This window comes from Pseudophryne corroboree, unplaced genomic scaffold (assembly GCF_028390025.1).
Source record: "Pseudophryne corroboree isolate aPseCor3 unplaced genomic scaffold, aPseCor3.hap2 scaffold_150, whole genome shotgun sequence".
Taxonomy (NCBI): domain Eukaryota; kingdom Metazoa; phylum Chordata; class Amphibia; order Anura; family Myobatrachidae; genus Pseudophryne; species Pseudophryne corroboree.
Window position 1 is genome coordinate 102631 of NW_026968131.1, and position 12034 is coordinate 114664.

The 12034-nt window shown below is 36.8% G+C and overlaps 1 non-coding gene and 1 pseudogene across 1 annotated transcript; one reads left to right on the forward strand and one right to left on the reverse strand.

Moving 5' to 3' along the window:
• Positions 1–435: 435 nt before the first annotated feature.
• On the forward strand, positions 436–589 carry LOC134999455 (U1 spliceosomal RNA; annotated as a pseudogene).
• A 3276-nt stretch (positions 590–3865) lies between these two features.
• Positions 3866–4028, reverse strand: LOC134999985 (U1 spliceosomal RNA). The gene has a single exon (XR_010202046.1). It is a non-coding gene; the product is annotated as a U1 spliceosomal RNA (small nuclear RNA).
• Between the last annotated feature and the right edge of the window lie 8006 nt (positions 4029–12034).

A 12034-nucleotide genomic window follows, 5' to 3' on the forward strand; every position in this document is an offset into this window, starting at 1 on the left:
TGAATGCTTCAGGGGCTGGGGCATAGCCAACATGAGCCCCACATCGACGGAGGGTGGAGGTGTTTAATGCGAACTAGGGGTCATCCAAGTGCCGCAAAAGGCCGCCATGCCCTGCACGCCCCTTTTCTCTTTTCATATGCAGACGAGGGTTGAAGCCAACTTTGACCCACTGCTTGGATGACATCGCCATATGCAAATCCATCTGCTGCAGGCCTTCCCCCAGGAATGCTTGCACTAGTTGTTGCATTTGGTTTGTTGTTTGGGGGTGCTTCAGTATTAGGCAGCCTTCTGCCCTCCCATGTTCATCTGAAAATATGTGTTCTCCCTGCAGTTGTTGTCCCCAGATGAGAGTTCCCTTGTGCTGCCTCAGTTGAATCTCCTTTACTTGACAGAGATGTGCCTGAGCAGCGGCCCTCCCCAGCCCTATCCCAAATCATACTTATTTTGCATAGGAGATACCATGGTCATGAAGACTGTTCTCCCAGGGAGCAGTTCATTCATTGCATTCTGGGTATGCTGACCCCTGTGATTTCCCCAAATGTGGGAAACTCGACTGCATTATTTAATGCGAACTAGGATTCATCCAAGCACCGCAAAAGGCCGCCATGCCCTGCATACCCCTTTTCTCTTTTCATAAGCAGACGAGGTTTGAAGCCAACTTTGACCCACTGCTTGGATGACATCACTTGCTGCCTTTCCAATGAAGCAAGTTTAATTTAATAATAGGTGAAAAACCATCCCTACAAAGGTGTTAATCAGATACTTGGCTTTGTGGACACTTTTCAGAGCACAAATTTGTTAGCATAAAAATAAAGCCAGAAAATGAAGAGCTGTTTAATCACTCAATTGGATTTTTCTGCCAGCATATTTCTTTTTCTCTGCAACCCACTGCTAAATTGTGCTTCGTGGCTGTTTTTTTTTATAAAATCACTTAATCAAATCTAACTCTGATTACATCAGAGAAGGCCAGGTACCCTACACCATAAGAGGTGGTTTGAAATTTTTACTTGTCTACTTAAAGATCACCAAAATCTGATAACGAGGTCAATTACGTCCCTAGGTGGGATTGAACCACCAACCTTTTGGTTAACAACTGAACACGCTAACTGTTTGCGCCTCAGAGACACTTTGCGAAAGTACATACTGACAAAGGTTAATAAGCATTCATCTAGAACGTTTCCTAGAAAAACTTTAAAAAGTCAATAATCTGGAGAGTTTTTGTAAGATGTTCCTTCCATCAACCAATGAAGAAACACATTGGTACTTTCCCATGATGAGTGAGTGCTTCAGGATCTCTAGCACTTACATGTGCAGCAAAGGACTACAATGGAAGCATGCTGGGCCTATAACCCAGAGGTAGGCAGATTGCAACTGTCCTCTGCTATATGCATTTTTTTTGTTAATTAAAGTAATCCAAAACTGGGATTGATATTTTGGCTCTTTTATTTTTACTTAAAGTACAATAACTTTTACCGTTTTAATTTGTTTAATAGTATATTGACAGTATTGTTTTCTTTCAAAAATCCACTTAATTTTCTTTACCCTATTATTAAAATGGTAATTGACAAAAACAAACTACATTGTCACCAGAAGAGCAATACAAAATGTACAAGTGATATATTAAAATCATCTTTTCAGCTTGAATTTCAATGATGCATTGAGGCAACGATTTTGTGAGAAACATCTTCACCCTTAAATAAAGATTTTCTTAATTCCCTACCTGTGTGCTAATTAGATATCACCTTGTTTTCACATTAAACAGACTTCCACATGAGAAAGCAGCAAGGATGCAGTGGCGTTAATGTTTCCTGGTGTCAACCTGTATTATTTCAGTAGACATTGAAATGAGGATGCATCTTGCTGCCTTTCCAATGAAGCAAGTTTAATTTAGTAATAGGTTAAAAACCATCCCTACAAAGGTGTTAATCAGAGACTTGGCTTTGTGGACACTTTTCAGAGAACAAATTTGTTAGCATAAAAATAAAGCCAGAAAATGAAGAGCTGTTTAATCACTCAATTGGATTTTTCTGCCAGCATTTTTCTTTTTCTCTGCAACCCACTGCTAAATTGTGCTTCCTAGCTGTTTTTTTATAAAATCACTTAATCAAATCTAACTCTGATTACATCAGAGAAGGCCAGGTACCCTACACCATAAGAGGGGGTTTGAAATTTTGACTTGTCTACTTAAAGATCACCAAAATCTGATAACAAGGTCAATTACGTCCCTGGGTGGGATTGAATCACCAACCTTTTGGTTAATAGCCTTATACACTAACTGATTGCGCCACAGCGACACTTTTCAAAAGTACATACTGACAAAGGCTAATAAGCATTCATCTAGAACGTTTCCTAGAAACATTTTAAAAAGTCAATAATGTGGAGAGTTTTTGTAAGATGTTTCTTCCATCAACCAATGAAGAAACACATTGGTACTTTCCTATGATGAGTGAGTGCATCAGGATCTCTTGCACTTACATGTGCAGCAGAGTACTGTAATGGAAGCATGCTGGGTCCATAACCCAGAGGTAGGCAGATTGAAACTATCCTCTGCTATATGCATTGTTTTTATTAATTAAAGTAATCCAAAACTGGGATTGATATTTTTGCTCTTTTATTTTTACTTAAAGTACAATAACTTTTACCATTTTAATTTGTTTTAATAGTATATTGACAGTATTGTTTTCTTTCAAAAATCCAATTAATTTTCTTTACCCGATTATTAAAATGGTAATTGACAAAAACAATCTACATTGTCACCAGAAGAGCAGTACAAAATGTACAAGTGATATATTAAAATCATCTTTCCAGCTTGAATTTCAATGATGCCTTGGTGCAACAATTTTGTGAGAAACATCTTCACCCATAAAGAAAGATTTTCTTAATTCCTTACCTGTGTGCTGATTAGATATCACCTTGTTTTCACATTAAACAGACTTCCCCATGAGGAAGCAGCAAGGATGCAGTGACGTTTATGTTTCCTGGTGTCAACCTGTATTATTTCAGTAGACATTGAAATGAGGATGCATCTTGCTGCCTTTTCAATGAAGCAAGTTTAATTCAGTAATAGGTGAAAAACCATTCCTACAAAGGTGTTAATCAGAGACTTGGCTTTGTGGACACTTTTCAGAGAGCAAATTTGTTAGCATAAACATAAAATCAGAAAATGAAGAGCTGTTTAATCACTCAATTGGACTTTTCTGCCAGCAAAATTTTTTTTCTCTGCAACCCACTGCTAAATTGTGCTTCCTAGCTGTTTTTTATAAAATCACTTAATCAAATCTAATTCTGATTACATCAGAGAAGGCCGGGTACCCTACACCATAAGAGGGGGTTTGAAATTTTGACTTGTCTACTTAAAGATCACCAAAATCTGATAACAAGGTCTATTACGTCCCTGGGTGGGATTGAATCACCAACCTTTAGGTTAATAGCCATACACACTAACTGATTGCGCCACAGCGACACTTTGCAAAAGTACATACTGACAAAGGCTAATAAGCATTCATCTAGAACGTTTCCTAGAAAAACTTTAAAAAGTCAATAATCTGGAGAATTTTTGTAAGAAACACATTGGTACATTCCCATGATGAGTGAGTGCTTCAGGATCTCTTGCACTTACATGGGCTATTAACCAAAAGGTTCCCACCCAGTGATGTAATTGACCTTGTGATCAGATTTTGGTGATCTTTAAGTAGACAAGTCAAAATTTCAAACCCCCTCTTATGGTGTAGGGTACCTGGCCTTCTCTGACGTAATCAGAGTTAGATTTAATTAAGGTGCGCAAGGGCATAGAAGGGAGCGGTTTAAGAAAAGAGAAGTGGAAACAGACAGCAAACTAGGCTGGAGAGAGACCTGAGACAAAGAGATCTGAATTATACGAGAGCCGACCAGGGGAAACACAAATTATGCAGTCAAGTTTCCCACATTTGGGGAAATCGCAGGAGCAGCACACCCAGAGTGCAATGGGTGAGCCTTTCCCTGGGAGAAGCACCTTCCTGATCATAGTATCTCACCTGGCAGGTAAGTAGGAGTTGGGCTAGTGCTGGGGAGGGTCGCTGCTCGGGTACCCCCCTGTCAAGTGAAGGAGATCCAACTGAGGCAGCACAAGGGAACTCTCGAAAGAAGAACAAGGCTAGAGGAAGATCTGAGACAAAGAAATCTGACTTTTACCAGAGCTGACCAGAGGAAAGCACAAACACAGTCCCCCACTACCACCAGGAAACATTAACGCCACTGCATCCTTGCTGCTTTCTCATGTGGAAGTCTATTTAATGTGAAAACAAGGTGATATCTAATTAGCACACAGAAAAGAAAATTAAGTGAATTTTTGAAAGAAAACAATACTGTCAATATACTATTAAAACAAATTAAAATGGTAAAAGTTATTGTACTTTAAGTAAAAATAAAAGAGCAAAAATATCAATCCCAGTTTTGGATTACTTTAATTAACAAAAAAAATGCATATAGCAGAGGATAGTTTCAATCTTTCTACCTCTGGGTTATGGGCCCAGCATGCTTCCATTGCAGTACTCTGCTGCACATGTAAGTGCAAGAGATCCTGAAGCACTCACTCATCATGGGAAAGTACCAATGTGTTTCTTCATTGGTTGATGGCAGAAACATCTTACAAAAACACTCCAGATTATTGACTTTTTAAAGTTTTTCTAGGAAACGTTCTAGATGATTGTTTATTAGCCTTTGTCAGTATGTAATTTTGCAAAGTGTCGCTGTGGCGCAATCAGTTAGTGTGTATGGCTATTAACCAAAAGGTTGGTGGTTCAATCCCACCCAGGGATGTAATTGACTTTGTTATCAGATTTTGGTGATCTTTAAGTAGACAAGTCAAAATTTCAAACCCCCTGTTATGGTGTTAGGTATTTAGACTTCTCTGATGTAATCAGAGTTAGATTTGATTCAGTGATTTTATAAAAACAGCTAGGAAGCACAATTTAGCAGTGGGTTGCAGAGAAAAAGAAATATGCTGGCAAAAAAATCCAATTGAGTGATTAAACAGCTCTTGGATGGTTTTTCACCTATTACTAAATTAAACTTGCTTCATTGGAAAGGCAGCAAGATGCATCCTCATTTCAATATCTACTGAAATAATACAGGTTGACACCAGGAAACATTAACGCCACTGCATCCTTGCTGCTTTCTCATGTGGAAGTCCATACCCTCCAACATGACCCGCCCCACTAGGTACAAAATGCTCTGTTTCTGGACTTCCCTCTTAATTTATTATTGCCATCACCTGTGAAGAAACAGCTTTCTTATCATTTAACTAGTTCAACACAGGTGATGGAAATCATAAATTAAGAGGGAAGTCCAGAAACAGAGCATTTTGTACCTAGTGGGGCGGGTCATGTTGGAGGGTCTGGAAGTCTGTTTAATGTGAAAACAAGGTGATATCTAATTAGCACACAGGTAAGGAATTAAGAAAATCTTTATTAAAGGGTGAAGATGTTTCTCACAAAATCGTTGCCCCAATGCATCATTGAAATTCAAGCTGGAAAGATGATTTTAATATATCACTTGTACATTTTGTATTGCTCTTCTGGTGACAATGTAGTTTGTTTTTGTCAATTACCATTTTAATAATCGGGTAAAGAAAATTAATTGGATTTTTGAAAGAAAACAATACTGTCAATATACTATTAAAACAAATTAAAATGGTAAAAGTTATTGTACTTTAAGTAAAAATAAAAGAGCAAAAATATCAATCCCAGTTTTGGATTACTTTAATTAACAAAAAAAAATGCATATTGCAGAGGATAGTTTCAATCTGCCTACCTCTGGGTTATGGACCCAGCATGCTTCCATTACAGTACTCTGCTGCACATGTAAGTGCAAGAGGTCCTGAAGCACTCACTTATCATGGGAAAGTTCCAATGTGTTTCTTCATTGGTTGATGGAAGAAACATCTTACAAAAACTCTCCACATTATTGACTTTTTAAAATGTTTCTAGGAAACGTTCTAGATGAATGCTTATTAGCCTTTGTCAGTATGTATTTTTGCAAAGTGTCGCTGTGGCGCAATCAGTCTGTGTGTATGGTTATTAACCAAAAGGTTGGTGGTTCAATCCCACCCAGGGACGTAATTGACCTTGTTATCAGATTTTGGTGATCTTTAAGTAGACAAGTCAAAATTTCAAACCCCCTGTTATGGTGTAGGGCATGGGTCTTCAACCTGCGACCCTCCAGCTGCTGTGGAACTACACATCCCAGCATGCCCTGCCTCAGTTTTAGCATACCTTAATAGCAAAACTGTGGCAGGGCATGCTGGGATGTGTAGTTTCACAGCAGCTGGAGGGCCACAGGATGAAGACCCATGGTGTAGGGCATGGGTCTTCATCCTGTGGCCCTCCAGCTGCTGTGAAACTACACATCCCAGCATGCCCTGCCACAGTTTTGCTATTAAGGTATGCTAAAACTGAGGCAGGGCATGCTGGGATGTGTAGTTCCACAGCAGCTGGAGGGTCGCAGGTTGAAGACCCATGGTGTATGGTACCTGGCCTTCTCTGATGTAATCAGAGTTAGATTTGATTCAGTGATTTTATAAAAACAGCTAGGAAGCACAATTTAGCAGTGAGTTGCAGAGAAAAAGAAATATGCTGGCAAAAAAATCCAATTGAGTGATTAAACAGCTCTTCATTTTCTGGCTTTATTTTTATGCTAACAAATTTGTTCTCTGAAAAGTGTCCACAAAGCCAAGTCTCTGATTAACACCTTTGTAGGGATGGTTTTTAACCTATTACTAAATTAAACTTGCTTCATTGGAAAGGCAGCAAGATGCATCCTCATTTCAATGTCTACTGAAATAATACAGGTTGACACCAGGAAACATTAACGCCACTGCATCCTTGCTGCTTTCGCATGTGGAAGTCTGTTTAATGTGAAAACAAGGTGATATCTAATTAGCACACAGGTAAGGAATTAAGAAAATCTTTATTTAAGGGTGAAGATGTTTCTCACAAAATCGTTGCCCCAATGCATCATTGAAATTCAAGCTGGAAAGATGATTTTAATATATCACTTGTACATTTTGTATTGCTCTTCTGGTGACAATGTAGTTTGTTTTTGTCAATTACCATTATAATTATAGGGTAAAGAAAATTAAGTGGATTTTTGAAAGAAAACAATACTGTCAATATACTATTAAAACAAATTAAAATGGTAAAAGTTATTGTACTTTAAGTAAAAATAAAAGAGCAAAAATATCAATCCCAGTTTTGGATTACTTTAATTAACAATAAAAAATGCATATAGCAGAGGATAGTTTCAATCTGCCTACCTCTGGGTTATGGGCCCAGCATGTTTCCAATGCAGTACTCTGCTGCACATGTAAGTGCAAGAGATCCTGAAGCACTCACTCATCATGGGAAAGTACCAATGTGTTTCTTCGTTGGTTGATGGAAGAAACATCTTACAAAAACTCTCCAGATTATTGACTTTTTAAAGTTTTTCTAGGAAACGTTCTAGATGAATGCTTATTAGCCTTTGTCAGTAGGTAAGTTTGCAAAGTGTCTCTGTGGCGCAATCGGTTAGTGTGTTTGGTTATTAATCAAAGAGTTGGTGGTTCAATCCCACCCAGGGATGTAATTGACCTTGTTATCAGATTTTGGTGATCTTTAAGTAGACTAGTCAAAATTTCAAACCCCCTCTTATGGTGTAGGGTACCTGGCCTTCTCTGATGTAATCAGAGTTAGATTTGATTAAGTGATTTTATAAAAAAACAGCTAGGAAGCACAATTTAGCAGTGGGTTGCAGAGAAAAATAAATATGCTGGCAGAAAAATCCAATTGAGTGATTAAACTGCTCTTCATTTTCTGGCTTTATTTTTATGCTAACTAATTTGTTCTCTGAAAAGTGTCCACAAAGCCAAGTGTCTGATTAACATCTTTGTAGGGATGGTTTTTCACCTATTACTAAATTAAACTTGCTTCATTGGAAAGGCAGCAAGATGCATCCTCATTTCAATATCTACGGAAATAATACAGGTTGACACCAGGAAACATTAACGCCACTGCATCTTTGCTGTTTTCTCATGTGGAAGTCTGTTTAATGTGAAAACAAGGTGATATCTAATTAGCACACAGGTAAGGAATTAAGAAAATCTTTATTTAAGGGTGAAGATGTTTCTCACAAAATCGTTGCCCCAATGCATCATTGAAATTCAAGCTGGAAAGATGATTTTAATATATCACTTGTACATTTTGTATTGCTCTTCTGGTGACAATGTAGTTTGTTTTGTCAATTACCATTTTAATAATCGGGTAAAGAAAATTAATTGGATTTTTGAAAGAAAACAATACTGTCAATATACTATTAAAACAAATTAAAATGGTAAAAGTTATTGTACTTTAAGTAAAAATAAAAGAGCACAAATATCAATCCCAGTTTTGGATTACTTTAATTAACAAAAAAAATGCATATAGCAGAGGATAGTTTCAATCTGCCTACCTCTGGGTTATGGACCCAGCATGCTTCCATTACAGTACTCTGCTGCACATGTAAGTGCAAGAGTTACTGAAGCACTCACTCATCATGGGAAAGTACCAATGTGTTTCTTCATTGGTTGCTGGAAGAAACATCTTACAAAAACTCTCCAGATTATTGACTATTTAAAGTTTTTATAGGAAACATTCTAGATGAATGCTTATTAGCCTTTGTCAGTAAGCACTTTTGCAAAGTGTCGCTGTGGCGCAATCAGTTAGTGTGTACGGCTATTAACCAAAAGGTTGGTGGTTCAATCCCACCCAGGGACGTAATTGACCTTGTTATCAGATTTTGTTGATCTTTAAGTAGACAAGTCAAAATTTCGAAAACCCCTGTTATGGTGTAGGGTACCTGGCCTTCTCTAATGTAATCAGAGTTAGATTTGATTCAGTGATTTTATAAAAACAGCTAGGAAGCACAATTTAGCAGTGGGTTGCAGAGAAAAAGAAATATGCTGGCAAAAAAATCCAATTGAGTGATTAAACAGCTCTTCATTTTCTGGCTTTATTTTTATGCTAACAAATTTGTTCTCTGAAAAGTGTCCACAAAGCCAAGTATCTGATTAACATCTTTGTTGGGATGGTTTTTCACCTATTACTAAATTAAACTTGCTTCATTGGAAAGGCAGCAAGATGCATCCTCATTTCAATATCTACTGAAATAATACAGGTTGACACCAGGAAACATTAATGCCACTGCATCCTTGCTGCTTTCTCATGTGGAAGTCTGTTTAATGTGAAAACAAGGTGATATCTAATTAGCACACAGGTAAGGAATTAAGAAAATCTTTATTTAAGGGTGAAGATGTTTCTCACAAAATCGTTGCCCCAATGCATCATTGAAATTCAAGCTGGAAAGATGATTTTAATATATCACTTGTACATTTTGTATTGCTCTTCTGGTGACAATGTAGTTTGTTTTTGTCAATTACCATTATAATTATAGGGTAAAGAAAATTAAGTGGATTTTTGAAAGAAAACAATACTGTCAATATACTATTAAAACAAATTAAAATGGTAAAAGTTATTGTACTTTAAGTAAAAATAAAAGAGCAAAAATATCAATCCCAGTTTTGGATTACTTTAATTAACAATAAAAAATGCATATAGCAGAGGATAGTTTCAATCTGCCTACCTCTGGGTTATGGGCCCAGCATGTTTCCAATGCAGTACTCTGCTGCACATGTAAGTGCAAGAGATCCTGAAGCACTCACTCATCATGGGAAAGTACCAATGTGTTTCTTCATTGGTTGATGGAAGAAACATCTTACAAAAACTCTCCAGATTATTGACTTTTTAAAGTTTTTCTAGGAAACGTTCTAGATGAATGCTTATTAGCCTTTGTCAGTAGGTAAGTTTGCAAAGTGTCTCTGTGGTGCAATCGGTTAGTGTGTTTGGTTATTAATCAAAGGGTTGGTGGTTCAATCCCACCCAGGGATGTAATTGACCTTGTTATCAGATTTTGGTGATCTTTAAGTAGACTAGTCAAAATTTCAAACCCCCTCTTATGGTGTAGGGTACCTGGCCTTCTCTGATGTAATCAGAGTTAGATTTGATTAAGTGATTTTATAAAAAAACAGCTAGGAAGCACAATTTAGCAGTGGGTTGCAGAGAAAAATAAATATGCTGGCAGAAAAATCCAATTGAGTGATTAAACTGCTCTTCATTTTCTGGCTTTATTTTTATGCTAACTAATTTGTTCTCTGAAAAGTGTCCACAAAGCCAAGTGTCTGATTAACATCTTTGTAGGGATGGTTTTTCACCTATTACTAAATTAAACTTGCTTCATTGGAAAGGCAGCAAGATGCATCCTCATTTCAATATCTACGGAAATAATACAGGTTGACACCAGGAAACATTAACGCCACTGCATCTTTGCTGTTTTCTCATGTGGAAGTCTGTTTAATGTGAAAACAAGGTGATATCTAATTAGCACACAGGTAAGGAATTAAGAAAATCTTTATTTAAGGGTGAAGATGTTTCTCACAAAATCGTTGCCCCAATGCATCATTGAAATTCAAGCTGGAAAGATGATTTTAATATATCACTTGTACATTTTGTATTGCTCTTCTGGTGACAATGTAGTTTGTTTTGTCAATTACCATTTTAATAATCGGGTAAAGAAAATTAATTGGATTTTTGAAAGAAAACAATACTGTCAATATACTATTAAAACAAATTAAAATGGTAAAAGTTATTGTACTTTAAGTAAAAATAAAAGAGCACAAATATCAATCCCAGTTTTGGATTACTTTAATTAACAAAAAAAATGCATATAGCAGAGGATAGTTTCAATCTGCCTACCTCTGGGTTATGGACCCAGCATGCTTCCATTACAGTACTCTGCTGCACATGTAAGTGCAAGAGATCCTGAAGCACTCACTCATCATGGGAAAGTACCAATGTGTTTCTTCATTGGTTGCTGGAAGAAACATCTTACAAAAACTCTCCAGATTATTGACTATTTAAAGTTTTTATAGGAAACATTCTAGATGAATGCTTATTAGCCTTTGTCAGTAAGCACTTTTGCAAAGTGTCGCTGTGGCGCAATCAGTTAGTGTGTACGGCTATTAACCAAAAGGTTGGTGGTTCAATCCCACCCAGGGACGTAATTGACCTTGTTATCAGATTTTGTTGATCTTTAAGTAGACAAGTCAAAATTTCGAAAACCCCTGTTATGGTGTAGGGTACCTGGCCTTCTCTAATGTAATCAGAGTTAGATTTGATTCAGTGATTTTATAAAAACAGCTAGGAAGCACAATTTAGCAGTGGGTTGCAGAGAAAAAGAAATATGCTGGCAAAAAAATCCAATTGAGTGATTAAACAGCTCTTCATTTTCTGGCTTTATTTTTATGCTAACAAATTTGTTCTCTGAAAAGTGTCCACAAAGCCAAGTATCTGATTAACATCTTTGTTGGGATGGTTTTTCACCTATTACTAAATTAAACTTGCTTCATTGGAAAGGCAGCAAGATGCATCCTCATTTCAATATCTACTGAAATAATACAGGTTGACACCAGGAAACATTAATGCCACTGCATCCTTGCTGCTTTCTCGTGTGGAAGTCTGTTTAATGTGAAAACAAGGTGATATCTAATTAGCACACAGGTAAGGAATTAAGAAAATCTTTATTTAAGGGTGAAGATTTTTCTCACAAAATCGTTGCCCCAATGCATCATTGAAATTCAAGCTGGAAAGATGATTTTAATATATCACTTGTACATTTTGTATTGCTCTTCTGGTGACAATGTAGTTTGCTTTTGTCAATTACCATTTTAATAATCGGGTAAAGAAAATTAATTGGATTTTTGAAAGAAAACAATACTGTCAATATACTATTAAAACAAATTAAAATGGTAAAAGTTATTGTACTTTAAGTAAAAATAAAAGAGCAAAAATATCAATCCCAGTTTTGGATTACTTTAATTAACAAAAAAAAATGCATATAGCAGAGGATAGTTTCAATCTGCCTACCTCTGGGTTATGGACCCAGCATGCTTCCATTACAGTACTCTGCTGCACATGTAAGTGCAAGAGAT